Source organism: Pinus tabuliformis, chromosome 3_2, assembly GCF_031772625.1.
Source record: "Pinus tabuliformis cultivar Carrire ecotype Pingquan chromosome 3_2, CPIR1, whole genome shotgun sequence".
NCBI lineage: Eukaryota > Viridiplantae > Streptophyta > Pinopsida > Pinales > Pinaceae > Pinus > Pinus tabuliformis.
Window position 1 is genome coordinate 518949152 of NC_142302.1, and position 26355 is coordinate 518975506.

The 26355-nt window shown below is 35.3% G+C and overlaps 1 pseudogene; it reads left to right on the forward strand.

Annotated features, from left to right (window-relative positions):
- LOC149181602 (mitogen-activated protein kinase 6-like) overlaps window positions 1-20087 on the forward strand; it is a 60631-nt pseudogene extending 40544 nt beyond the window's left edge.
- Window positions 20088-26355: the final 6268 nt, after the last annotated feature.

Below are 26355 nucleotides of genomic sequence, written 5' to 3' on the forward strand. Positions count from 1 at the left end.
CCGTCAAGCGGAAAAACCTGTTTTTTGCCTTAAAAACCAAAAATCACCCAAAATGCTCAAAATTTCTTGGAATTTGTGCTGGGAGTCCCCAATAAAGTACCATGCTCATTCAAAGAGGCTTTGGCCAAAATTTGGAGTGGATCGGGCCTTTTCCGTCGTTTTAGTGCCTTGGCCAACCTCCTTGGATCTAGCGATTGCAATTTTGACATTTCTCTAAATCCATGACACCTGTGCAAAAAGTGAAGGAGGTTTTTCTTCTTTGGAATGTTATGGACAAAAACCTCTCTCAGTTTTCCAAAATTCATCTTTGATTTCTCTGAAACATCTTTTGAGTGAAACTTGTCCCGCTGTGTGAAACAAGGAATTTTGTCGAAATGAAGCGAAATGAAGAGGATAGAGGGCTTCTAAATTCTTGGGGAAATTTTTGGAAGTAGGGAGGGATGTTAGGAAGCAGGGGAAAGTGGAATCTCAGAGATTGAGTGAGGGGAAGGGGTCCAAAAGGGAAAAACACAGGCCAAACCTAGAAAATTGCCAGGTTGTAGCTAGAAACTAGGGTTTGTGCAAAAATGAGGATTTTGGGGGATCTCAGGGATGGGAAGCATTTGATAAGGTACATTAAGGATAGGGGAAGGTGTATGGACATCAGGAAACAAGTTTTGCTGATGATTTGACTGTCCAAAAGAAATTGCCTTCAAAACCCTAGGAGAGGGAAATGACCTTACCTAGGCGCAACTGAAGCATGAACAAGGTGTAAAATGACCCAATGGAAGCTGATATGATGATGACAACCCTATGAATGATGATGGACTCAGCTGAATAGTGACATAGACTTACATTTGGGCAACTTTGAAAAGAGTAAAAGCAAACCCTAGACCTAATGCCTAGTGACCAAATTTTGCTTGAAGACTCACTGAAATGACAAAATTTGACCTTGACACTCTGAGATCACTTTGTAAGAGCATATTTGATCACTGGAGGAAGGCTGGAAATACTGACACTAACAACTGCCACCATTTTCTCAACCCTGAAATGCCCAACAACCCCACTGTAGTGTGCTTCCCAAATCATCTTGGCATGCTCGCTTGAAGGAACACAAAGGTGACCCAGGTGGCATAACAGGCCATTTGGTATGTGTGGCTGAATTTTGGGTTGCTTTTGTAGAGAGGTGGCCAATCAGAAGTCTCGTGCCCATAAGAGTTGAGCATGGTGATTAACGTTATGATCCTTGGTCGACTAAAGCGATATGCAACATTATTGGTGTTGTCCATTTTATACTTGATATTCAAATGGAACTTTGTAGGTATGTGGACCACTTCTGATGGAAATCATTATGTAACTTCCCCTGCATTTGTATGAACTACAAGGGCTGGTGGTCTGTGTGGATGAGCATTTCCTTCCCCAAAATGTAATGCTTCTATTGTCAACAGGCCTGCACAATAGAATACATCTCTTTGTCATAAGTGGGATACTTCCAAAATGTTTCTAAAAGTGTCTCACTATGATATTCCATTGGATGCCTGTGTTGAGTAAGGACTACCCCAATATCATAGTTAGAGGCATTTGTCTCGATCTCAAATGGTTGTTGCAAGTCTTGTAATGTGAGCACTGGTGCCAAGCAGAGGCGATGTTTCAACTCTATGAATGCCTTATGCTGAGATTCAAACCAAAAGAATTTTTCTTTCGCTCCTCCCTTGGTGACTTGACTTAATGGCCAAGTGATATGAGAGAATCCCAACACAAACCAGTGGTATAAATTGGCAAGACCCAGAAAGCTGCGAAGCTCTGTTAGAGTGGTTGGAGATGGCCAATCCCGAATGACTTGGATCTTGGCTGGATCCACATGCACCCCCCATTCATCAATAATGTATCCTAGATACTAAACTTAGGCCATGCCAAAAGTGTAATTTTCCAAATTGGCACATAGCTTGTGTTGCTGTAGTGTTTGGAAAACCTATCGGATGTGGTGGAGGTGCTCTTCCCAACTCTGGCTGAGGATCAGGATGTCATCCAAGTATACCACTATAAATGTGTTGGTGAATGGTCGCAAGATGCCATCCATTAGCCTCATGAAGGTTGCAAGAGCATTCCTCAACCAGAAAGGCATAACCAACCATTCGAAAAGGCCCTCCTTGGCTTTGAAGGTAGTCTTCCACACATTAGAGGGCTTGATTAGTACCTGGTGATATCATGACTTCAAGTCAATCTTGCTGAAATATTTTTCCCCCTTCAGTTGGTCCAGAAGGTCATCAATTGGTGGGATCGGGTACCTTTTCCAGACAGTGATCTTTTTCAGCACCCAATAGTCAATACAGAGTCTCCAAGTCCCATCCTTCTTCTGTACCAACATGATCGAGCTCTCACAGGGCAATGAACTTAGTCAGATGTGACCTTTCTGCAACAGCTCCTGAATCTGCCTCATGATTTCGTCATTCTCCATAACGGAGAGCGCATAGATTGGTCCATTGGGTAGCAACGTGTCTGGGGTTAGACCGGTGGAGTGCTTGACCTCACGGTGGAGAGGCACCCTTGTGGGGGAGGTGAAGATGTCCTCGTACTCCTCCACAACCTTGTCCATCTGTTGTTGTCGTGTGGAGGGGCCCTGTACTTCTTTCCCTGAGGGTGTATCATCAGGACACAAATTTCCTCATTTTGAAAATGAGCTTACTGCATTGTTTTGCAGTAACCAAAGAGATGGCAGTAGGCGGTGCTACCTCCAGTATCCTATACAACTTATTTCCCAAAGTAAAAATAACAACACGAGGCCTTTAATCATACATAACATGTCGCTTCCATAAGTATGGTTGGCCTAATAATACATCACAAAAATTAAGGGGAGAAACGTCACATAATACCTCATCCGTGAAGGGCTTGATGTTGTATGGAATGTGGCACTGCTGGCTCATGCAAAGATCCCATCCTTGGTGAAGCCACCCGATGGTCTACGGTTGTGGATGTGTTGTGGTTGGTAAGCCCAACTGCTTCACGACCTCTGCCGAAATGAGGTTCTTTTGGCTCCCACTGTCGACAATGAACTGTAGTGGGGAACCCTTTACCCACACGTGGTAGTGGAAGAGGCGCTCCTCCTCCTCTAGATCTTCAGTTTCCTCCTTCTGGATCATCGTGGTGTAAATGGTGGTTTTGGGCTCCACATCGACATTCTGCTTCCCTTTGTCATTCCCCTTGTTGGGTTTTGACTCAGAGTCATAACATGCATCTGATTCTAAAGCCTTTAGCTCGGCCACAAGTGACTGCTTGGCCCGACACTCACTTGTGTTGTGAGTGGAGCTCTTATGGAACTCACGCCACTTTCCCGTGTCCTTCTTCAACTTCGAGGCATTGTTCTTTGCTTGCAGCTTTGGCAGGTTGTCCTAGACCGCCTTGCCTTGGCTTTGTCCTTTGTTCTGTGATTTGGGGGCACCTTTCCCTTGCTTCAGATTCATAGATCCAAAGTCTTGCTTCTTATGTTTAAACTTTTGCTTGATATTGACCACATATCGGTATGTAGTGCCGAGTGAGGAGATGTCCACGAATCCCATCTCATCCTAGGTGTACATGTGTAACCAGCCTAGGTACTTTAGAACCAAATGCTTCTCAAAATCCTTGATACCTAACTTCGTGCGAAGGGTATGAAAAGCATTGGTAAACTCAAGCACATCTTGGTCCCTTCCCTATCACAGCATTGTCCACTTTATGTATTTATCCTCATAGCTCCTGACAGGATAGTACTGCTCCTTGATGGCATCCCAGAATGAGTTCCAAGTGGGTGCATTGAAAACAGTGAGTTTGTACTTTCATCCTTCTGCTCACACTAGGTTTCCCAGTAGTCCTTGACATGGGGGGCTGCTTTGAGAAGTGCAAAGGTGATATTTTCCCTGCTGGAAAAATCATGAACGGAAAAATATCCTTCTAATAGATTTAACCATTTATCTACAGCGTCTGCATCTATCTGACCCTCAAATATGGGAATGTCAAAGTTAACTTGTACCTTAAAGGGTGTGGCGCTTCCAGAGAAGCTGTTGGAAGTAGATGCATTGCCCCTGTGTATCCGCTGAAAGATTTGGGCAAAGTTGTCCATCATCGCGTTCCTTTTTCGCTTAACGTCTTCCTCGAGCTAGATTTTAATAGGATCTCCTACCCCCTCGTCTTTCTTTTCATCTGCCATGGGAGGGCATCGGGATTTGCGAGCCTGGTCTTGCAAAGGTTTGACCAGTTCAAACCCTAACTCCTTATATCCTGACCTCGTTGGGGACATGCAAAGAAAAACAGAGAAAGAGCAGACTGCTCTCATACCACTGATCCATATTTAAACAAGAACACAACAAATTATAGACATAACCATAAATACAGAGATGGAATAGAAATAACACTTCATTTCATTAATGTAAAATACTAAAATATGCTTACAAACAGAAGTGGAAATAGACTAGCTTGGGCGATGGTAGCTTATCTCTGGGAAGAGATGTGACAGCTACATGCCTCTGAACTACATTACAATGAGGCTCAAGGGCCCTTTTATTATTGAACAATAAGAGCAAACCCTAAACAATCAAAACCTTAACTCGAGGAGATGTAACACCAAGAGTTTATGGGACACATTAGGGTGAGTTGGACAACCAACTTCCTGGGGTCGTGATTTTGTCATATTATCTTCGTTTGATGCGCATGATACCCCATTAGAAAGATCTCTCCAAGGGCTATGACAGAAAATACAACATTAAGAATAATTTTCCAGCAGTAGATTTAAAAAAATAACGTCGTTTAGGGCCTCAAAATGGCTCTGGAAGTTTAGGACCCGAAAAACTGCTAAAAATAGTAAACTGTGCTACAATTAAGGAAACTGAAAAATTGAAAGAAACAATGGTGGGGGTCCAAGTGGAATTGGTGGATGGCCACCAATATCCACCTGGATCAAGGCTTTCTTATAGCTAACAATGACATCATGGTAATCAAAGTATGTTCAATTCCAATAGCTTAGTTATGGTCTATGATTAGTATCAAACCCATTGTTCTAAATGGGTATCTTATTAGAAATAGGTAAAGCTAATCAAGTTGAATAGAGACTCCAAGTAATCATGTGGCATCCTCATGTCTTGCATGGTTGTTTGGGGAACAGAGTAGTAAGGCGTGTGGCCTTCATGTGGGGTCCACATGGCACATGAAGGTCGTAGTTTAAAATTTTGGTTTGACAAAGCACTTTTGTTACTTACAATCTCTGCATGGTTTATAGTTGCATCACTGTGAATTCCTGGGGACTATGCTGAGGAGGGACTATCAATAATGTTAATTGGCTATGATAAATATTTTCTAGTGAGAAAGCATAGCCTCATGTATATTCTCATGAAGAAGTAAATAAAAAACACCATAAATAGGGAGTATGCTTTACCACGAGGTAAGGAAACCCAAAAAGCCTCATATTCACTGTCGTTCATTAGGTTACTTACTTGCTTCCCACCACCCTATCTAACCATCTTTGTTAATTAGAAACTTCCACCTAGGGCTCTTGAATTCCTGGTACAAATTATTAAAGAGATATGAAGGACGGTGGCCAACTAAAAGTCATGGAGTTGTAATGGATTGAAGTTTACAGTCTAATAACAAAGCAAGTTTGTAATTAGAGTTTTTCCATCTTGAACTTAAAATATCAATGATATTTAAAGATTAAAAATTGGAGAAGACAAACTTTTTTCAATTGTTATTCAATTATTACCCACAATGTGAACCAGATCAACATTTCTATTTTCTTTGTTAGAAATTTGGATTTGTTCTTATAATATGTAAATAATAATGATCATTCATTTTGGGATTTTGTATCTTAACCTGCATCATTGATTTTTTCATTTTCTCCCCTGCTCAAAGTTGTTCTTTCACCAGGAACAATATTGCAGTTCTTTCGTGGTTGTCTGAGACACAATTCTTTAAGTTCACCACTCTTTCAATTGCCTTTAATTGTAAAAACTTGTGAAACTCAACTTAGTTTCTCCTGAAGTTGTGTGTATGGCTTTAGACCACTAAGATTAACCTAACTAAACCATTTCTTTGACATATGTACAAGATTTAGTAACCAGTGTTTCAACTTTTATTTGGTAGTGACTGTAATGAATACTATACACTAGCTTATATAATGGTTGTAAGTTATACTATACACTAGCTCGGCATAAGATCTATTCATGTAGAAGCATGTAATGGGAATAATAGTCACTCAAGTCAATGAGATAATAATGAAGGGTTACTGGTAGCTTAATTAATTACAGTGCTATAATGGAACTAATACTCTTACGCAAAAGTGGTAGAAAAAAATCAACTCCTGTTTTAGGGCTACTAAGTAGGCTCAACAGTAAGTATTTGAATTGGATGGAGTGAATGCTCTCCTCCTCTCAATTATGATGATTTGAGTTATCTTAGTTTTAAAGTTTCTTTTTTTGTGAAGAAAGTATGTAGCAATAGTAAATATCACAGAACATTGACATTAACACCATGGCAAAATCAAGGAAAATATCAAACAAGCCATCCGAGTAAATCTATATTCTTATTAAAAAAAATTGACATTTCTAAAGTTGGATCTTAGAAATATAAAGTTGGTTATGAAAGCTAAGTTGATTAAATACAAAGGTCACAATGCACATAATCACCCTCAACAATGTTCAAAATTGTTCTAAACAAAGAAAGATTTGAATGCTCATGTAGCCACTATGCTCTCAGATAAGAAACATGTTTCCTTGACATCCCAAAGTGAAACTTGTTACTGATAAAAGACATTTGGTTGTCACTATAATTGTTTCTATTCCCATTAACCTATTCCTTGGTCATTTATGGTCATTGATAAAATATATTATCGTATGCTACCCATTTGGCAAGGCGCATCTTATCAGGCCTCTTTGACGAATTATTTATACATATTTCTTTGGTTTAGTTTGTCATTGTTGTATATAAGTTTCCAGAAATTAGGAGTTGTAATTTTAGAGGTTTATATTATTTATTCTTTTATGCAGAGTCTCTGACTAATTGGGCATTGGGTTCATATGATTATTAACGCAAACCTCATTTAGTCTGCACAGGTGGATTTTTTGTCCTCATATCTAAGCTCTCACCTCCAATACTATCATTGAAATGTCTCAAAAAACTCTCTGCTAAAGCAAGTAGATGTATTCCTTTTCAAGGAAAATTGTTTACAACCTTTCTCACTGTAAAATTTGAGCGAGGAACTAGTGTAAGTAAAATACAATGAAAGCAGAGTACAAGATTAGCCATATGAGTAAGCATCAATGGTATATCCTATGTAATTACCTATATAGTAGTAATGACATGTATTCAATAACATACCTTGAACAATGTGCTTATCTATGATTATTGACCAAGAAATGGTTAAACTACTTACAAGCTTATACCTTTCATAGATTTAATATGTCATGTTATGGGAATAGTAAACCCTTTCCATCATAAGGAATCAACTTTCATCATTACACCATTAAGCTTACTTATATTAGTGGACACAATGGTTTCGAGACTTGTCATTAGCTATGGAACATATAGAGCATATATGACATAACCAATGATATAAGGATAAGTAATGGGAATGTATCCATTGAATCAAGTTTGCTGGAATGCTCATACTACTTGTATAAACATGGGATAGTAATGGAAATACTAGTACCTGTACTCACATTAAAGGGTTTATACTAGTAAGAGCTTATGCTCTTGCTACTATGCTAAAGTAAGATATAGGGGAAAATGTGAAGTAATTCATAATTGAACCAATCAAAGGTTGTATTACTCATATCCATATATGGGAAACATGAAGATTGTATAAGTAGTAGCATAATTACCATAATTGTGACTATGTGAGCTTAGATTCAACTTATAGCTTATAGCTTGGATCAATTAATATATTTTGACTTGTCTTATTCTGGATTTGTTGGTGTCTTTCCATGGTATCTAGGAAATCTTTCAAAATAGGAATACCTCAGCCTTTCTCGTGAAGCTTTTACCTTCTCTTCTATAGTGCCACATTTATCAGACATATCATGGATTCATAAGTTGTATGCATTGAGTTATTTATCTTTCAATGGGGTCGATCTTAGGAACTTGAGTGATAATTGGGCTGATAGTATTTCACTGCTACCTGAGTTTCGTTATCTTCACTTGTCAGGTTTTCGACTTAGAGGGATTATTCCTTCGTTGCTTTTGAATGTTACATATCTCTTGGATCTTGATTTAAGTTATAATACATTTCCTCCAAGCAAATGCCTCCATGATTATCAAATATGACATCTCTGGTGTAATTGAACCTCAATGGATGTGCACTCAGAAGCCCTGTTATTGAGGTTCCAAGTCTGTAATAGAGTTTTTGAGCCAAATTGCGTTTAAGATTATGAATCTTTCCCACTCAAGGCAGGGACTGCTTCACTGCAACCCCCTTGTTGAAAATTTAAAAGATGAGGTATAGGTATGAGGTATACTAGCCTAGAACCATCTTAACTCCTAATTTACCAAGAGCCCAGACAGATCAAATCTCTTTTCACTTTAAAAGAGGTTTGCATCTCAAGAAATTTGATCCTTTTTGGGCACTTGGTAGATCTAGAGTTAAGATGGATCAAGGCTAGTTTAATTATTAATTGTAATTATAAATCTAAATACAGTTATTAATTTTATAATGCTCATATTTTCGGGAGAAATCACATAGAGAACAAAGGGTCGATGCTTTTATAATGCTCATATTTTCCGGAGAAATCACATAGAGAACAAAGGGTCGATGCTTTTCCAACCCAGATCTAGGTTCATCATCAGGACCAGGATGAGGAGCAAGATCAACTCACCAATAATATATAAATCTCAGAGATGCAACGATAAATTCCTAATGGTTAAAGAATAAAAATTAAAAGTTTTATAAAAATGAAAGGACCAAAGTCAAATTAGTTAATTTTGAATTTTATTTTAATTTATTTTATTTTGAATTTTAATTTTAATTTTTTTGATAGATTCTAATATTTTGTTATTAACAAATTTTATATTATAATTTATTTATTATATTTTTAAGATTCAACTAAAAAAAACTTCTGGATGTGATTTTTCTGGAAAATCTGAGCATTATATCATTAATCACAGAAACATAAAAGCTGAGATTATTAATTTTGTGTTTTTTATTTTATTATAAGAAGTCAAAATGATAAAGATTACAACATCTCTACCTACTTTGATCAAAGGTCTACATAGTTGTTAAGTTTACTTATGAACCTCAAATATAAAGAAAAAATTTAATAAAAGTTGAGTTGGGTGAGGGGAAATCTTGGATAAAGTATAATATTACAATATTATATGTTACCCAATATTTATTACCACACCACCCATAAAAAATGGGATGGGTGGAGGGAAATACTAATTAAAATGTAATATTATTACATTTTACATAATATTTTCCCACCCCTACTAATTTTAGAGTTTAGTTTATTTACTTTCAAACTTCAAATATAAAGAAAAATAACAATAAGAAGTGGACTAGTTGAGGGGAAATATTGGGTAAAATGAATATCATAATATTATATTTTACCTAATATAACCTAGTAAAAAATATATGGAGGTAGGAAAAAATATTAGATAAAATATAATAATTACATTTTTCCTAGTATTTCCCCACCTCCAAACATATCCAAACAAATGGCCAGCTTGAACATATCAATAATTTTCTTTTACCTTTACAAGCTACATGGGTTCAATGCCATCATTTTCTACAGCTAATTATGTATCTAAATATAATATCAAACTAAGATGGATCTAGGTTAGTTTAATTCCCCCCTCAAATAGGTTATATTTCACATGAATACCATGGATTCTTAAAACTGTGAGTCAATACCATGGGTCATTTTTTTATTTTTATATATCCTCATACTAAAAAGTAATTATTTTTTCTTTTACTTTATCTCACTATATAAAGTCTTAAGTAAAATAAAAGTTAAAATTGAAATATTTTATTTATGGCCAACATTGATTTTAAAGTAACGTTATTTTTTTAAATCGCGTTACACTATATATATATATATATATATATATATATATATATATATATATATTATATATATATATAGATATATATATATATATATATATATATATAATTTTTTTGGAAATTTGGGTTACAGTTGTCAAGCTTCAGGATTTTGGTGCCCAGGGGGCTCTTGAAGGTGTTGAATCCATTTCCACCATAAAAAAACGTGATTCAAACACTCCAACACTCCAAGAGTCAAAGTTGTCAAAATCGACAAAAAAATTGTCGTTTAGATGAAATTGTAGCCTTGGTAGACAAAGCCTTTAAAATAATAATTTTATTAATTTAATTTTATCATAATGTTAAAGTCTACCCTTTAAAATAATAATTTTATTAATTTAATTTTATCATAATGTTAAATTAAAAAAAATGATTGGTGTATAAGAACATGAAGAACTAGCTTCTATTGAGGAGAAAATTTGCAACAGTCCAATCATGCACCTCTAGTGAATCTAACTATTTCAGGTTTTCAATCTCAAAGGCCGCAACAAAACGATTTTGATGTTATATAATTTGGTATTATATTAATAGAAAAATATATAACTTTTAAAACTTTTAATTTTTATTTTTATTAATCTAAATAAAGCTCCAGTTTTATATTTAATAATCTAAATAAAGTATTATTTCTTTTTCCATTTTTTTTAAATAAGTCAAAAATATTTTATCAAAGATTCATTGTTAAGTTTGTGTTGTTTATGGTCTAGTTCCTTTTTATTAAAAGGAATACAACTTTGCCTTATTTTTACTAGTTTGTTCTTGACTTGGACTAGTTTGTGGTTTAAGAAGCCTTGACCTAAGGGTATCTATGTTATCGAAATGACTTTGGGGCCTATTGGATTTCCTTCTAAACTACAAGAATTTTCAAATCATGGCCACCTTACAAATGAAACCCTTGAAGGAAATCATGCTAGCTAGATTTGACAAAAAGGACTACAACTAGTAACAATTTTTTTATCAAATTTTTTTTATTTATAAAATCAAAATTAGGGAATATATATTTAAAAAAATGAAACTAGGTTTGCATAAACTCTACATAAAACATAACAACATATTTATATGTAATTTCATATTAAATTGTAACCTATTTTTGTAACCTTGTAAAATGGAAATGTGTTCCTCCTACATCGTGGTGGCTACGGTTTGACACTAATCATCTGCCCCTTCTCTTCTCCCTACATTTTTACGGTCCTTATGGCATTTGGCTCCTCGTCTTCTTCAATGACCTTAAACATTTCTTTGTCTCTTCCTTTTTTCAAGCTCTCTACATTTATGTTTGTAGATATGGACACGATTTCTCCTAAATCTACTGCTTTGTTGGAGGGAATCAAGATCCTAGTTGTGGGAAAGAATGTTAGCAGTTCTTAAGTGACATCATCCACTGTAGTCATTGGGGTTGTTCCCATTGCTCTCTCTTTGATTGGATCTTCAATGCCCCCTTCTCCATCTCTTGGGGCTAAGGATGTCACCCCTCCTCTGACTCATGAGGGATCTCTTTAGGCTCTTTTTTAGTCATTTCATGATATTGCTAAATTTGTTGCAATTTATTCCTCTTCCTCTAGTTTCAAAGTGTTGCCTGTTAGTGAAGCCCCTGTGGTTGAGGTTTTGCTTAGGGGCAAAGGCCTTAAGAATTTTGTTCTTTTCTCAGAGGTTGAAATGATTTGTAGGTTTAATGGTTCGTGGCCTAAGCTGGTTGACCTCTATTGTTAGATCTTTGAGCATTGGAAGCCTCTCATCTCTGTCGATTTGAACATTTACCCTCTGGAAAGAGTTTTTTTCATTACAACTTTTTATAATGCTAATGATCATGTGCATTTTTATGATTTTGGTCCATAGTTTTGGGGTAATGCAGAGCTCTCTATGCAACCTTGGTTACCCTCTTTTGATCCTCTGTCAGCATCAATTGTGACTACGTCGATCTGGGTAAGGTTCCCCAATCTCCCTCTACATATGTGGAATCTTGCTACTTTGAATTCAAATGGTAATGCATTAGGTAGATTATATTCTTGTAGTGAAGACACAAAATTCTATCTAAAGCCCACATATGCTCACATATGTGTCAAAATGGGTTTCAATATGGGTTTTCCTACTGAAATAAAGTTTTATGGCCCTAACTACTTAAGGGTACAATCGCTAGACTACGAAAATGTCTTCTTTCACTATAGAGCTTGCCATGAGACATATGTAAAAGCTTTAGTAACCAGTGTTTTAGCTTTTATTAGGTAGTGACTATAATGAATACTATACACTAACTTATATAATGGTTGTAAGCTATATTATATAGTAGCTCAACATAGGCTATATTCATGTAGAAGCATGTAATGGGAATACTAGTCACTCGACTCAATGGAGATCATAATGAAGGGTTATTGGTAGCTTAATTATAGTGTTTTAATTGAATTAGTACTCTTACTCAAAAGTGGTAGAAAAAAATCAACTCACGTTTTAGGGCTACTAAGTAGTCTCAACAATAAGTATTTGAATTGGATACATTGAATGCTCTCTTCCTCTCAGTTATGCATGATTCAAATTATATTAGTTTTTAAGTTTCCTTCTTTATGAAGAAATTATGTAGCAATAGTAAATATCACAGAACATTGATGTTCACACCATGGAAAGATCAAGGCAAAGATCAAGTAAGCCACCCAAGTAAATCTATAGTCTTATTAAAAAAAATTGACATTTACAAAGTTGGGTCTTATAAATAAATTTGGTTATGAAAGCTAAGTTGATTAAATACAAAGGTCATGATGCACATAACCACACTCAATGGTGTTCGGAATTGTTCTAAACAAAGAAAGATTTGAATGCTCATGTAGCCACTATGCTCACAGATAAGACACATGTTTCCTTGACATCTGAAAGTGAAAATTGTTACTAATAAAAAGCATTTGGTTTAATTCGAATTTAAGCAGGAACACAACAAATTAAAGATATAACCATAAATACAGAGATGCAGTAGAAATAAAACTTCATTTCATTAATATCAGATACTGAAATATGCTTACAAATAGAATGGAAGTAAGACTAGCTCAGGCGATGGTAGCTTATATCTGAGAAGAGATGTGGCGGCTACATGCCTCTGAACTTTGTTACAATGAGGCTCAAAGGCCTATTTATTATTGAGAAACAATGTAAAACCCTAAACTTCTGAAAACCTAACCCTAGGAGATGAAGTGCCAAACTATGGGCCCCGTTTGGGTAAATTGGTAGATTAACTTCCCAGGGTCATAACTTTGGCATACAGTCTTTGCTTGATGTGCACAATGCCTCGTTAGAAATATCTATCTGAGCACTAAAACTTTCAAGTGGCCAACATGGACCTTCGTTTAGGGCCTCAAAATAGCTCTCGAAGTTCACGTCCCGAAAAACTACCAAAAATAGTAAATCATGCTACAAATAAGGAAACTAAAAAACTAAAAGAGACAGTGGTGTGGGTCCAAGTGGAATAGATAGGTGGCCACCAACATCCACCTAGATCATGGTTGTCACTATAATTCTTTGTAGTCGCATTAACCTATTCCTTGGTCATTTGTGGACATTGATAAAATATTTTATTATATGCTACCCCTTTGGAAAGATGCATCTTATCAGGCCTCTTTGATGAATGATTTATACATATTCCTTTGGTTTAGTTTGCCATTGTTGTATGTGCATTTCCAAAAATTACGAGTTGTATTTTTAGAGGTTTATGTTCTTTATTCTTTTATGCGGAGTCTCTAACTAATTGATCATTGTGTTCATGTTCTTATTAACACAAACCTCATTTAGTCTATACAGGCGGATTTGTTTTCCTCATATCTAAGTGATCACCTCCAATACATTGTGCATGAAATGTCTTTGAAATGTATCAACAAAATCTCTGCTAAAGCAAGTAGATGTATGCCTTTTCAAGGAAAAAAATTTAAAACCTTTCTCACTATAAAATCCAAGTGAGTAACTAGTGCAAGACAATAGAATGAAAGAAGAGTACAAGCTTAGCCATATGAGTAAGCATCAATGTTCTTATCTATGATTATTGATCAAGAAACAATGAAACTACTTACAAGCTTATACCTTTTATAGATTTAATAAGTCATGTTATGGGAATAGTAAACCATTTCCATCATAAGGAATCAAATTTCATCATTAACCATTAAGCTTACTTATATTAGTGAACACAATGGTTCTAATACTGGTCATTAGTTATGGAATAGATAGAGCATATATGACATAACAAGTGATATAAGGATAAGTGATGGGAATTTATCCATTGAATCAAGTTAGCTAGAATGTTCATACTACTTGTATAAACATGGGATAGTAATGGAAATACTAGTACCTGTACTCACATTAAAGGGTTTATACTAGTAAGGGCTTATGCTCTTACTACTATGGTAAAGTAAGATACAAGGGAAAATGTGAAGTAATGCATAATCGAACCAATCAGAGGTTGTATTACTCATATCCATATATGGGAAACATGAAAATTGTATAAGTAGTAGCATATTTACCATTACTATGAATATGTGAGCTTAGATTCAACTTAGAGCTTTGAGAAATTAACATATTTGGACTTGTCTTATTTTGGATTTGTTGGTCTCGTTCCATGGCAGGTGGGAAATCTATCAAAGATGGAATACCTCAATATTTCTCGTGATACTTTTACCATCTCTTATGCAGTGCCACATTTATCAGACATATCATGGATTCATAACTTTTATGCATTGAGGTATTTGTCTCTCAATGGGGTTGATCTCAAGAACTTGAGTGATAATTGAGTTGATATTATTTCACAGTTGCCTAAGCTTCATTATCTTCACTTTTCAAGTTGTTGACTTAGAGGGATTATTCTTTCTTCGCTTTTGAATGTTAAAGATCTCTCGGATCTCGATTTGAGTTATAATAAGTTTTCCTCCCAGCAAATTCCTTCATTGTTATCAAATCTGACATCTTTGGTGTCATTAAACCTGAATGAATGTGCACTGAGAAGCCCTATTGTTGAGGTCCCAAATCTACAAGAACTTGTTTTGGATTGAAACTATTATCTAAATGTAAATACCTCAGCTATAACAATATTGCAATCATTTTTCTCCATAAGTAATACAGGCTTTACTTATGTTATGTCTCCAACTGATGCAGTATTATATCTTTCCAACCTACACAATATTATAAAAGAGTTTTTAAGCCAAATTGTGTTTAAGATTATGAATCTTTCCCACTTAATGCATGGACTTGCTGTACTACAACCCCCTTTGTTTAAAATTTAAAAGATGAGGTATAGGTATGAGGTATACCAACCTAGATTCATCATAACTTTGGCTCTACCACATGTCGAGAGGGATCAAATCTCTTTTCACTTTAAAATAGGTTTGTAACTCAAGAAATTTGATCCCTCTAAGTGCTTAGTATATCTCGAGTTAAGATGGATCTAGGCTGGTATAATTATTAATTATAAATATAGTTATTAATTTTATGTTTTTTATTTTATTTTACCAAGTAAAAACGTTAAAGATTAAGACATCTCTACCTGACCGTGATCAAAGGTTTACATAGTTGTTAAGTTTACTTATGAACCTCAAATATAAAGAAAACTTTTAATAAAAATTGAATTGGGTGAGGGAAATTTTTGGATAAAATGTAATATTACAATATTATATGTTACCCAATATTTATTACCACCCCCACCCAAAAAAGAGTGGCCATTGGTGGACAGAAATACTAATTAAAATGGGCATAGTCTAACTTATAGATGAAATGACCTTTTTCATGACCATTTTTCTTATTAATTTTAATAAAAATTCAACAAAGATTTTTAAAAATTTGAGTTTAAATTTTTTAATCTGCAAAATTTGAGTGCCTGAAAGGTTTTCAAGGGTGTTGAATCCATTTATGCATTCAAAAATATATTTTAAACAACAAAAAAATAAAAAAATATTGAAATTGTATTTTCGGACTTTGGTGAATGCTGGTGAAAAAGGTTATTTCGTCTATAAGTTACCCTAGGCCATTAAAATGTTATATTATTACATTTGTTCCACCCCTGCTAATTTTAGAGTTTAGTTTATTTACTTTCAAACTTCTAATATAAAGAAAGATAACAATAAGGAGAAACTTGAGTTTAAATTGTTTAATCTTCATAATTCGACTGCCTCAAGGGTTTTCAAGGGTGTTGAATCCATTTATGCATTCAAAAATGTATTTTAAACAACAACAAAAAATTGTAATTGTATTGTCAGATTTTGGTGAATTTCGGTGAAAAAGGTTATTTCATCTATAAGTTAGACTAGGCCATTAAAATGTAATATTGCTACATTTTACACAATATTTTGCCACCCCTGCTAATTTTAGAGTTTAGCTTATTTACTTTCAAAATTCTAATATAGAGAAAAATAACAATAAGAAGTGGACCTGTTGAGGGGCAATATTGGGTAAAGTGAATACTTACACTGTAAGGTGTTTCCCCCCGAGACTGACTACCCTCCAATGCCACCTATACAGTTGTGATTCATTGATTTTGATGTTAGATGATAGAAATAATTTCTGCCATCATATTATTTGTCAATTACAGTTCATTACTGAATGGCCTCAATGAAGCATAAGCTTGGTTACGGCTAAAGGTTATCTTGTGCGAAGCATATTCAGTGTTATCCTTAAGAGTTGTTTTTCTGGTCGTATAGTGCTTGTGATTCCTCCACTTTCTTCTTCATCCCTCCTCTCGTCGACCATGGTTATATTCCTCTAAAAGGTATATCTCTGATCGAATACTTTTTTTTCACTGCACTACTTTTGTGTTCTATGTTCTAACCCCCTCTAGATTACAAAGAGCGAGCTTACTCTATATCGTATTACTTGTTGTTGTAGATGAGATTTGTTTCAAAAATGGGTACATGGATCAAATAATCCCCTGCATTCCTGGAATGCCCCAATTACGTGTAAAAGATCTGCCCAAATCATTGAAACTCATAGACTTCTCCAATTACATGTTTCAGTTTCTCAGAAGTGAATCACAGGCCACGCTGGAAGATGAATTTGTAATTCTTAATACCTTTTATGAGCTTGATGGCCCTATAGTCAAGGCACTCCGGACTAGACTTCCTACCTTGTATACGATTGGCCCACTTGTTTTGCAAGTTTCCTGCTTGTCACTGCAAGAGAGGGTTTTGTGTCCAGGAAATGTCTCATTTGATACCTCCACCATGGTATTCCATTCGTTTAGCTAGACTTTTCCTACACTCATCTCATCTTGATTCCCCATTTTCCCTTTCCACATAGAAAACAAAACACTGAGTTCCATATCTAGTTATATTGTAACAAGTTTCTATTTTGTGGCAAGACCCTTGGAGCTCTTGTTTGGTTACTGAGAGGTAGATTAGATATTTCTAGAAGATACTGATGGTTATCCTGTGCAAAGCATATTTAGCATTATCCTGAAGGGTTTCCTGTCTGGTCGCATAGCGCTTTCGGATTCTTTGCTTTCTTCTTCATCCCTCTTCTTATCGACCATGGTTATATTACTCTCAAAGGTATATCTCTTATTGAATACTATTTTTTCACTGCACTTCTTTTGGGTTCTAAGTTCTAACCCCGTCTGGATTATGAAGAGTGATATTACTTTGTAGCGTATTACTTGTGGCTGCAAATGAGAGTTGTTTCACAAATGGGTACATGGATCAAACAATCCCCTGCATTCTTGGAATTCCCCAATTGCATGTGAAAGATCTGCCCAAATCATTGCAACTCACAGAATCCTCCAATTACATGTTTCAGTTTCTCAGAATTTAAGAATAAGCTTCCCTGGAAGACAAATTTGAAATTATTAATACCTTTTATGAGCTTGATGGTCCTATAGTTGATGCACTCTAGACCAGACTTCCTATCTTGCATACGATTGGCCCTCTTGTTTTGCAAGTTTCCTGCTTATCGCTACCAGAGAGGGTTTCGTGTCCAGGAAATGTCTCATTCGACACGCCCACCATGGTTTTCATTCGACGCCTCCAACATGGTATTCCATTCGTTTATCTGGAATTTTCCTTCACTCATCTCATCACAGTTCCCCATTTTCCATTTTTGCATAGAAAGCATAACACCTAATTCCATATTTGGTTCCATTGTAATAAGTTTCTATTTTGTGGCAAGATCCTTGGAGCTCTGGCTTGGTTACTAATAGGCATATTAGATATTTCTAGCAGATATTGAAGGTTATCTTGTGCGAAGTATATTCAGTGATATCCTAAAGGGTTGTCTATCTAGTCGCATAGTGCTTGCGGTTTCTCTGCTTTCTTCTTTATCCCTCTTCTCATCATCCATGGTTATATTCCTCTCAATGGTATATCTCTTATTGAATATTGTTTTTTCATCACACTGATTTTGGGTTCTAAGTTCTAACCCCCTCTGGATTATGAAGAGCAAACATACTCTGTATCATATTACTTCTTGCTGCAGATGAGAGCTATTTCACAAATGGGTGCATGGATCAAATAATCCCCTGCATTCCTAGAATGCCCCCAATTGCGTGTAAAAGATCTACCCAAATCATTGCAACTCACAGACTCCTCCAATTACATGTTTCATTTTATTAGAAGAGAAGTGCATGCCTCCCTAGAAGCCAAATTTGTAACTTAATACCTTTTATGATCTCGATGGTCCTATAGTCAATGCACTTTGGACCAAACTTCCCTCCTTATATATGATTGGCCCTCTTGTTTTGCGAGTTTCTTGCTTGTCGCTGCCAAAGAGAGTTGCGTGTCCAGGAAATATCTCATTCGACACCTCCACCATGGTATTCCATTCGTTTGGTTGGCATTTTCCTGTACTCATCTCATCTTGGTTCCCCGTTTTCCCTTTACGCATAGAAAACAAACACCCAGGCTTTAGAAAACTCACAAGGGAAATTGTCCAATCTTGGGCACTTGTCATTGGCCATCTCAGGAAAATTAGCATTCTACTCCTTTAAAGTTAAAGGTTGATTTCTCATGGAAGTTAGAGACTCAGACAACTTCTAGGGAATTACATTAATACAAGTTTCCATGATAACCCTTCTTTCTTCATCTATCCTCTAATATTGAAATACAATCTTATAACGATTGATAATTTTCCTATCAAGTGCATGATTTTGACCTCCCACCACCTGCAAAGTGGGGTTTTGTTCAAAAACATCCTTAGAAGTTGATGCTTGAAAAAAGGCAGGAATTGTTGTTTCTTGGTATTACGTTCTAGTATGCATTTGTGTGCCATAGTTTATATGAATGAGGTCCTTCAAATATTGTTTGTTAGAGGCTAATGTTTGTACGTGGATTGTCTATTGCAGTACTTTCTATATTAGATTTTGCGAGGATTGAAATATATACACTCTGCAAATTTCCTTCATAGGGACTTGAAGCCCAACAATATTCTACTAAATGCAAATTGTGATATGAAGATATGTGATTTTGGTCTGGCTCAGATTACTTCTGAGACCAATTTCATGACCGAATATGTGGTTACCAGATGGTATAGAGCTCCATAATTACTACTAAATTCATCATATTATATTGCAATCATTGATGTCTAGTTAGTAGGTTGTATTTTCATGGAATTGATGAACATACAACCCTTATTCCCTGGAATGAATCATGTGCATCAGTTGCGTTTATTGACAGAGTTAAAGGACATAGCTTGTAATATTTCCTACTACGGCTTGCCCTTTAGAATGCTTGTATACTTTTAAGCCTATTGAAGTTTGAGCCAAGATTCTTGTTCATATCTTGTCTCGGGTTAAAGGACATAGAGCCATTTTATATTTTTGGTTGAATGGTTGAAAATATGGCTATAATTTAAATATAATGTCAGTGCAGTGAGAAAGCATTTATTGTCTTTGCAGTTGATTGGCATGCCAACTGAGGCTGACCTTGGATTTGTTCGGAGTGATAATGCTAGAAGATTTATTCGACAACTTCCACAGTATCCAAGGAAATCATTTACTCAAAAATTCCCTCATGTGCATGCATTAGCAATTGATATTTGTGAAAGAATGTTGACATTTGATCCAAATCAGAGAATCACACGTGCACAACATTACCTCTTTCTCTAGTTGACTGGTCATTTCTTGATTGGTTTTCTAAAGCACAACTTTTTAATGCATCTTTGTATAAGATGGACTAATCCTTTTTGGATTATGGTTGTTTATATCACAGTATTTGACATCTAGTATCGAGATCAATTTTTGTCCCTTGTCCCATAAATAAGGGGGTCTTATACACCAATTTGGTGTCTGACTTGGCTGTGACCTTAAAATAAGAAAAAAAAATATGTACACTCAAGAAGGCCCTATTGTATAGATTTAAGTTCTACCCATTTAAATCCAGGAAAATTTTAGCAGTTGTATATATATATATATATATATATATATATATAGAGAGAGAGAGAGAGAGAGAGAGAGAGAGAGAGAGAGAGAGAGATAGGTATATATATAACTTTACATGACAACATCTCCCTTGTGTACTAGGATTTAACTAAATGGTTATAATTAAAATAAAAGAAATGGTTCTCTCTCTCTCTCTCTCTCTCTCTCTCTCTCTCTCTCGCTATAGATATATATATATATATATATATATATATATATATATATATATATATATATATATATATATATATATATATATATATATATATATAGATATATATATATATATACTTTTAAAGCATAAAATTCACATTGAGAATTCTCAATCTTAAAAAAAATGGAAAAAGAGTAGTTTACAAGGTCACAATTTCACCCAAAAAATAATGGAAAATCCGGTAAGATTTTAACAAAATCCACAATTTTTTTTGGAAATTTGGATTACAATTGTCAAGATCCAATATTTTTGGGGCCCCGAGGGCTCTTGAAGGTACTGAATCCATTTCCACCATCAAAAAATTGATTCAGACACTCCAACAATCAGTTTTGCCTGAATTCGATAAGAAATTTATAATTTAAGTGAAATTGTGGCCTCGGTAGACAAAGCCTTTTAAATAATAATTTTATTTCTCAGATTGGATGCTTCTGTGATTCATGATATAAGCCAAGATCTTCCGGGGAAATCACATAGAAAACTTAGGGTCAACGTGTTTCGAACCTTTATATAAGTTCGTCACCATTAAATTAATTTTATTAATTTAATATTATATTCACACAATTATCATAACGTTAAATTAAAAAAAAAATGATTGGGGTAGAAGAACATGAAGAAGTGGCTTTTATTGAGGAGTAACTTTGCAACAATCCAATCCTGCACCTCTAGTGAATCCAACTATTTTATACACTATTGATATTTCTAGGTCCTCTTGATGGTTTGAGTTAACTTATCATTCTTCTCTTCACTTGGAATTTACTAGTATTGTGGTACAATATCTTGCATAATGAAGTCTTGGTTAATAACTGTGTTTATATGTATCTAGTTAGTATATGGACATTTGGGACAACAAAACATTAGTGGTTGATCACGTTTTCAATCTCATAGGCCACAGAAAAAGGATTTTGGTGTTATATAATTTGGTATCATTAATTGGAAAATAAATAACGATTAAAACTTTTAATTTTCATTTAAAATTTCATATTTATTAAGCTAAATAAAACTCCATTTCTGTATTTTAATAATCTAAATAAAATATTATTTTTTTCCAAAATTTTATTTTGAAATAAGTCAAAATCTCTTATCAAAGATTCATTGTTAAGTTTGTATTTTTTATGGTCTAGTTCACTTTTATTAAAAGGAATACACATTTTTCTTCTATTTACTTGTTTGTTCTTGACTTTGACTAGTTTGTGGTTTAAGAAGTCTTGACCCAAGGGTATCTACGTTATCAAAATGACTTTGGGGCCTTGGACACACCAACATTTAGCATGGTTGGACATTTTCGTTTCCCTTATAAACTACAAGAAGTTTCAAACCATGACCACCTTACAAATGAAACCCTCGAAGTAAATCATGTTGGCCAGATTTGACAAAAAGGACTACAACTAGTAACAATTTTTTTTATCAATTTTCATTTATTTATTTATAAAATAAAAATTGGGGAATATATTTAGAAAAAAAAAATTGCAACTAGGTTTGCATCAAGTCTACATAAAAAAAAAACATATTTCTATGTAATTGCATATTAAATTGTAGCAAGCTATTTCTATGTAACCTTGTAAAATGGAAATTTGTTCCTCCTGCATCGTGGTGGCTAGGGTTTGGCACTAGTCGCCTTCCCCTTCTCTTCTCCCTATGTTTTTACGGTCCTTATGGCATTTGGCTCCTCATCTTCTCCATTGACCTTGACCATTGCTTTGTCACTTCCTTTTGTCAAGCCCTAAATGTTGATGTTTGTAGATATGGGGAAGAATTCTCCTAAATATTCTACTATGTTGGAGGGAATCAAGATCATGATTATGGGAAAGAATGTTGGTGGTTCTCAAGAAATATCACCCACTGTAGTCATTGGGGTTGTTCCCTTTGCCCTCTTATCGATTGGATCTTCAATGCCCCCTTCTCGAGCTCTTGGGGCTAAGGATGTCACCCCTCCTCTAATTCAGGAGGCATCTCATCAGGCTCATGTTCAGTCATTTCATGATATTGTTAAAAATATTGTAATGTATTCCTCTTACTCTAGTTTCAAAGTGCTACCTATTAGTGAATTCCCTATGGTTAAGGCCTTCTTAGGGGCAGAGGCCTTAAGAAAAGAAAAACTTTTCTTAGAGGTTAAACTAGTTTGTAGGTTTAATGGCTTGTGGCCTAACCTAGTTCACCTCCATTGTTGGATCTCTGAGCATTGAAAGCCTATTATCTTTGTCAATCTGAACACTTACCATCTGGAAAGAGGTTTTTTCATTACAGTTTTTTATAATGTTGGTGATTATGTGCCAATTTCTAATTTTGGTCCCTAGTTTTTGGGTAGTACAGAGCTCTCTATGCAACCCTAGTTCCCCTCTTTTTATCCTCTCTCAAAATCAACTGTGACTATGTCGGTTTGGATAAGGCTCCCCTATCTCCCTTTGCATATGTGGAATCTTGCTACTTTGAATTTAATTGGTAATGCATTAGGTAGATTATATTTTCGTAGTGAAGACACAAACTTTTATCTGAAGCCCACATATGTGTGTAAATGGATTTTAACATGGGTCTTCCTACTGAAATAAAGTTTTATGGCCCTAACTATTCTTGGGTATAATCGATGGACTATGGAAATCTTGTTTTACTGTAGAGTGTGCTATGAGAATAGTCACTCCCTTAATTCTTTCCCCAAAGATGGGTAGTCCAAAACAAAGAGCTCAAAAAACCACATTGGTGGGAAGGAGAAAACTTAGACCATTACTCAATTTAAAAAGAGGACTCCCCTCATGCCCATTGCAATATATTGTGTGCACAAATGAGTATCAAAATATCAAATTCTAAGGGTGATTCATCACAGGAGTCTGTTGTTTCAACCGTAAACCTACCATTGTTAACAAGTGAAAAGGAGGCTACCAACTATTACACAATATTTTGTCACATTCCCAACTCTATACCTGAGGTGTCGTCCTTTGTGCCGCTATCGTCACAAATGTCGTAAAGTGACAAAAGTTGTGTAAACTCATTCACCATGAATTATATGTTCAATATATCCCTGAAGAGATGGAGAACTAATGTATTGAAGCAATTTTGGAAAAACTTGTGAAAAAACCCTAATTTGCAAGACCATCGCTCTTTTAGTAGGAAAATTCGTGCTAGTAACCTTTTGTCTAACTAGTGACTAGCACTGTCAGTGTCACTTTTGATAGGAAAATCTGCGCTAGTCCCCTTCAGGCAGTTTCTCCAAAAATGGAGCAAAAGCTTCTCGTACAAGAAGCCCCGAGAATGGTGAGTTGGTAGTTGTTGGATGAAGATATGATCGAGTACTCCCATTTAGAGCACTTTATCCTACCTTTAGGGATCTTACCTTTTGGATAATGACCTTCTTCCCACTTTGGTGGATCTCTAACTCCCTCTCCCTCACTATAAATCCATTCTTCACTTTCCTCAATGGGTTGGTCATTGCTGGTTGCCATTTTTCTGCCCAATTGTGCTTATATGTTTCCATTTTTGTGAGAGAAGAAAGGATAGCTTGTTAAGTTTGGCTTGGACTTGGAACCATCCTGAAGGAGGCCTTCAACATCAAGGCACCAGTTGTATGCTTTCCTCTTTGATTTAATCGTTAATAGAAAGCATGTTTCGCTTCCCATTAGCTTGTCTATGATGGTTTGCTTAGTAAAATACTCCTTGATTTGTTGTATAACTTATATTGGAATGCATATGCTATGATCTCTCTTGTTGTTGTCTTTTGACCTCTCTTGCAGGTATTTGGAAGCAATGAATAGCAAGGAGTTAGTCTGGGAGCTAAGGGATCAGGATCATCATCAAAGGTCGAGCACATAGGAGAGAGGTAGGTCATCTCCCTTTCTCATTTGTCATTATGATTTAGGTTAGGGAAATTTGCTTTTTTTGTCATGATTGTTACTAGACCCACACATTGGGCTAGAGGGATCGCTTATATCCATAGAAGGGATTACCTGGTTAACAAATTGGTGACTCCGTTGGGGAAGCCTACACCCTTTTCATCCTCCTTTCACATTTTTCCTTCTCGTTAAGTTTGGCCAGCCGTCGAAAGGCCCTGTCTTTGGATTGATTTTCAGTTTGTACTTTGAATTGCTGGTGTCTTAGGGTATCAGGTCTAGAGTTTCTTCTAGAGTCTTTCTTATTTTTCCTAAATTTTCCTCGCTCAATGCGTGTTTTATCAATGAAATTTTCATTGACAACACCTGTTTTTCACTATATTGTTGCTCTAAAAACCATGTCTTCCACTGTTTACCCACGCTGAAGACTAGCACAGGGTTTGCTATGAAAAGTAGTGCTTCCATCATGGGTTTTTCTATGAAAAGTAGCGCTGATGACCCTGTTAGCACATGTTTCTCTATATAAAGTAGCATTGGTCCTCGAATGTGAGAATTTTTAGGGTCTCAACTGAAAAATCTAGTGTGTCCTGGTCTCTAAGGTCTCTTCTTTGCTTTATCTACATCAGTCTCTATCTGTATTCTTCTGATTTCTTTGTGGAATGCAAAATATTGTCTCTTGCTTGAAGTGATCAAAAATCAGATTTTGATTGAGTTTTTTCAAGTTTTGAGTTAATTGAGATATTTGTTTACTACTTGTGTGCTTGAGAATTTTTGCTTGTTTTGTTAATTAAACAATGATTGATATTTTGCATTGATTAAAAGAATTGATTTTGCATTGAATTAGTTTTCATTTCGAAAAATTTACTTTTCGTTAAAATTGCATTAGATCACTTGCATGAATTTTTTTTTTTTGGAATTAATTATTGGAAATAGATCACATTTTTCAATAATTGAAAACCAATTGGTGCATTAGTTGCATTAAAACATCCAAAGCAAAAAGAAAAGCATAATTCATATAAGTGCATCTTAGGAAAAGTGAAAATTATTTTTACTTTTTGGCATTGCATTTAGAAAGTGAAAGATCTAGTTAGGAAAGATTTGTTTGTTGCATTCTTCATTGTTGCATCATTATTTGAATATCTTCCTTTACTAGATTAGCTTTCATCGAAACAGAAAGAATCCTTTTCTCATGATAGTTGCATCATAGGAGTTTAGGTGACATTGTTTTGAGCCTTAAAACTGAAACTTAATTGAAGATAAACTTAAAATTTACCTCAATTAACCTAAGGAGCATTTGTAACTTAACGCAAAAATTTAGAGGTCTAGGCCAGAGACGTGTTCTAGAATTGTTAAACATAGGATTTGTTGTTATTTTCCATCGTTGTATCTCCGGGGTGAAATCTCGTTCCGCGTATGGAAGTGTATAGGAACGTTCTCCAATACTTTCAGGTATATTGGAGGCGCTCCACACATGGTAAGTATATGGGAACACTCTCATCGAATGGTTATGCAATAGACAACACTACTATAGACTATACTCCCACGTAATGTCACATATATATTGGGAGGCCCCTATAGGTTGCTATCTATCCATAGGTAACTAAGTCTACTGCCTTGTATACCATGAAACACCGAACAAAACATTCAGGGACATTGGTTTCCATACGTTAAGTCCTTGGTTTCACCAAGGTGTATATTGTAGTTCATGGTTTCATGGTAAACCTTTATGCCTAGTTACCCCTTTCTTATTTCTTTGTTTTTAATTTCTAAAATTAATTGACTGCGGAATAATATCCTTCTTGTGGAAATACTCCTTAGTAAATATTAGGTTGATACTAATGGCAATAGTTCCTGAGTCTACCAATCAAGGAAACTCCCTTGATGGGAATCCTAGTCCTTTTCCTTCTTTGGGAAATATTGGTCC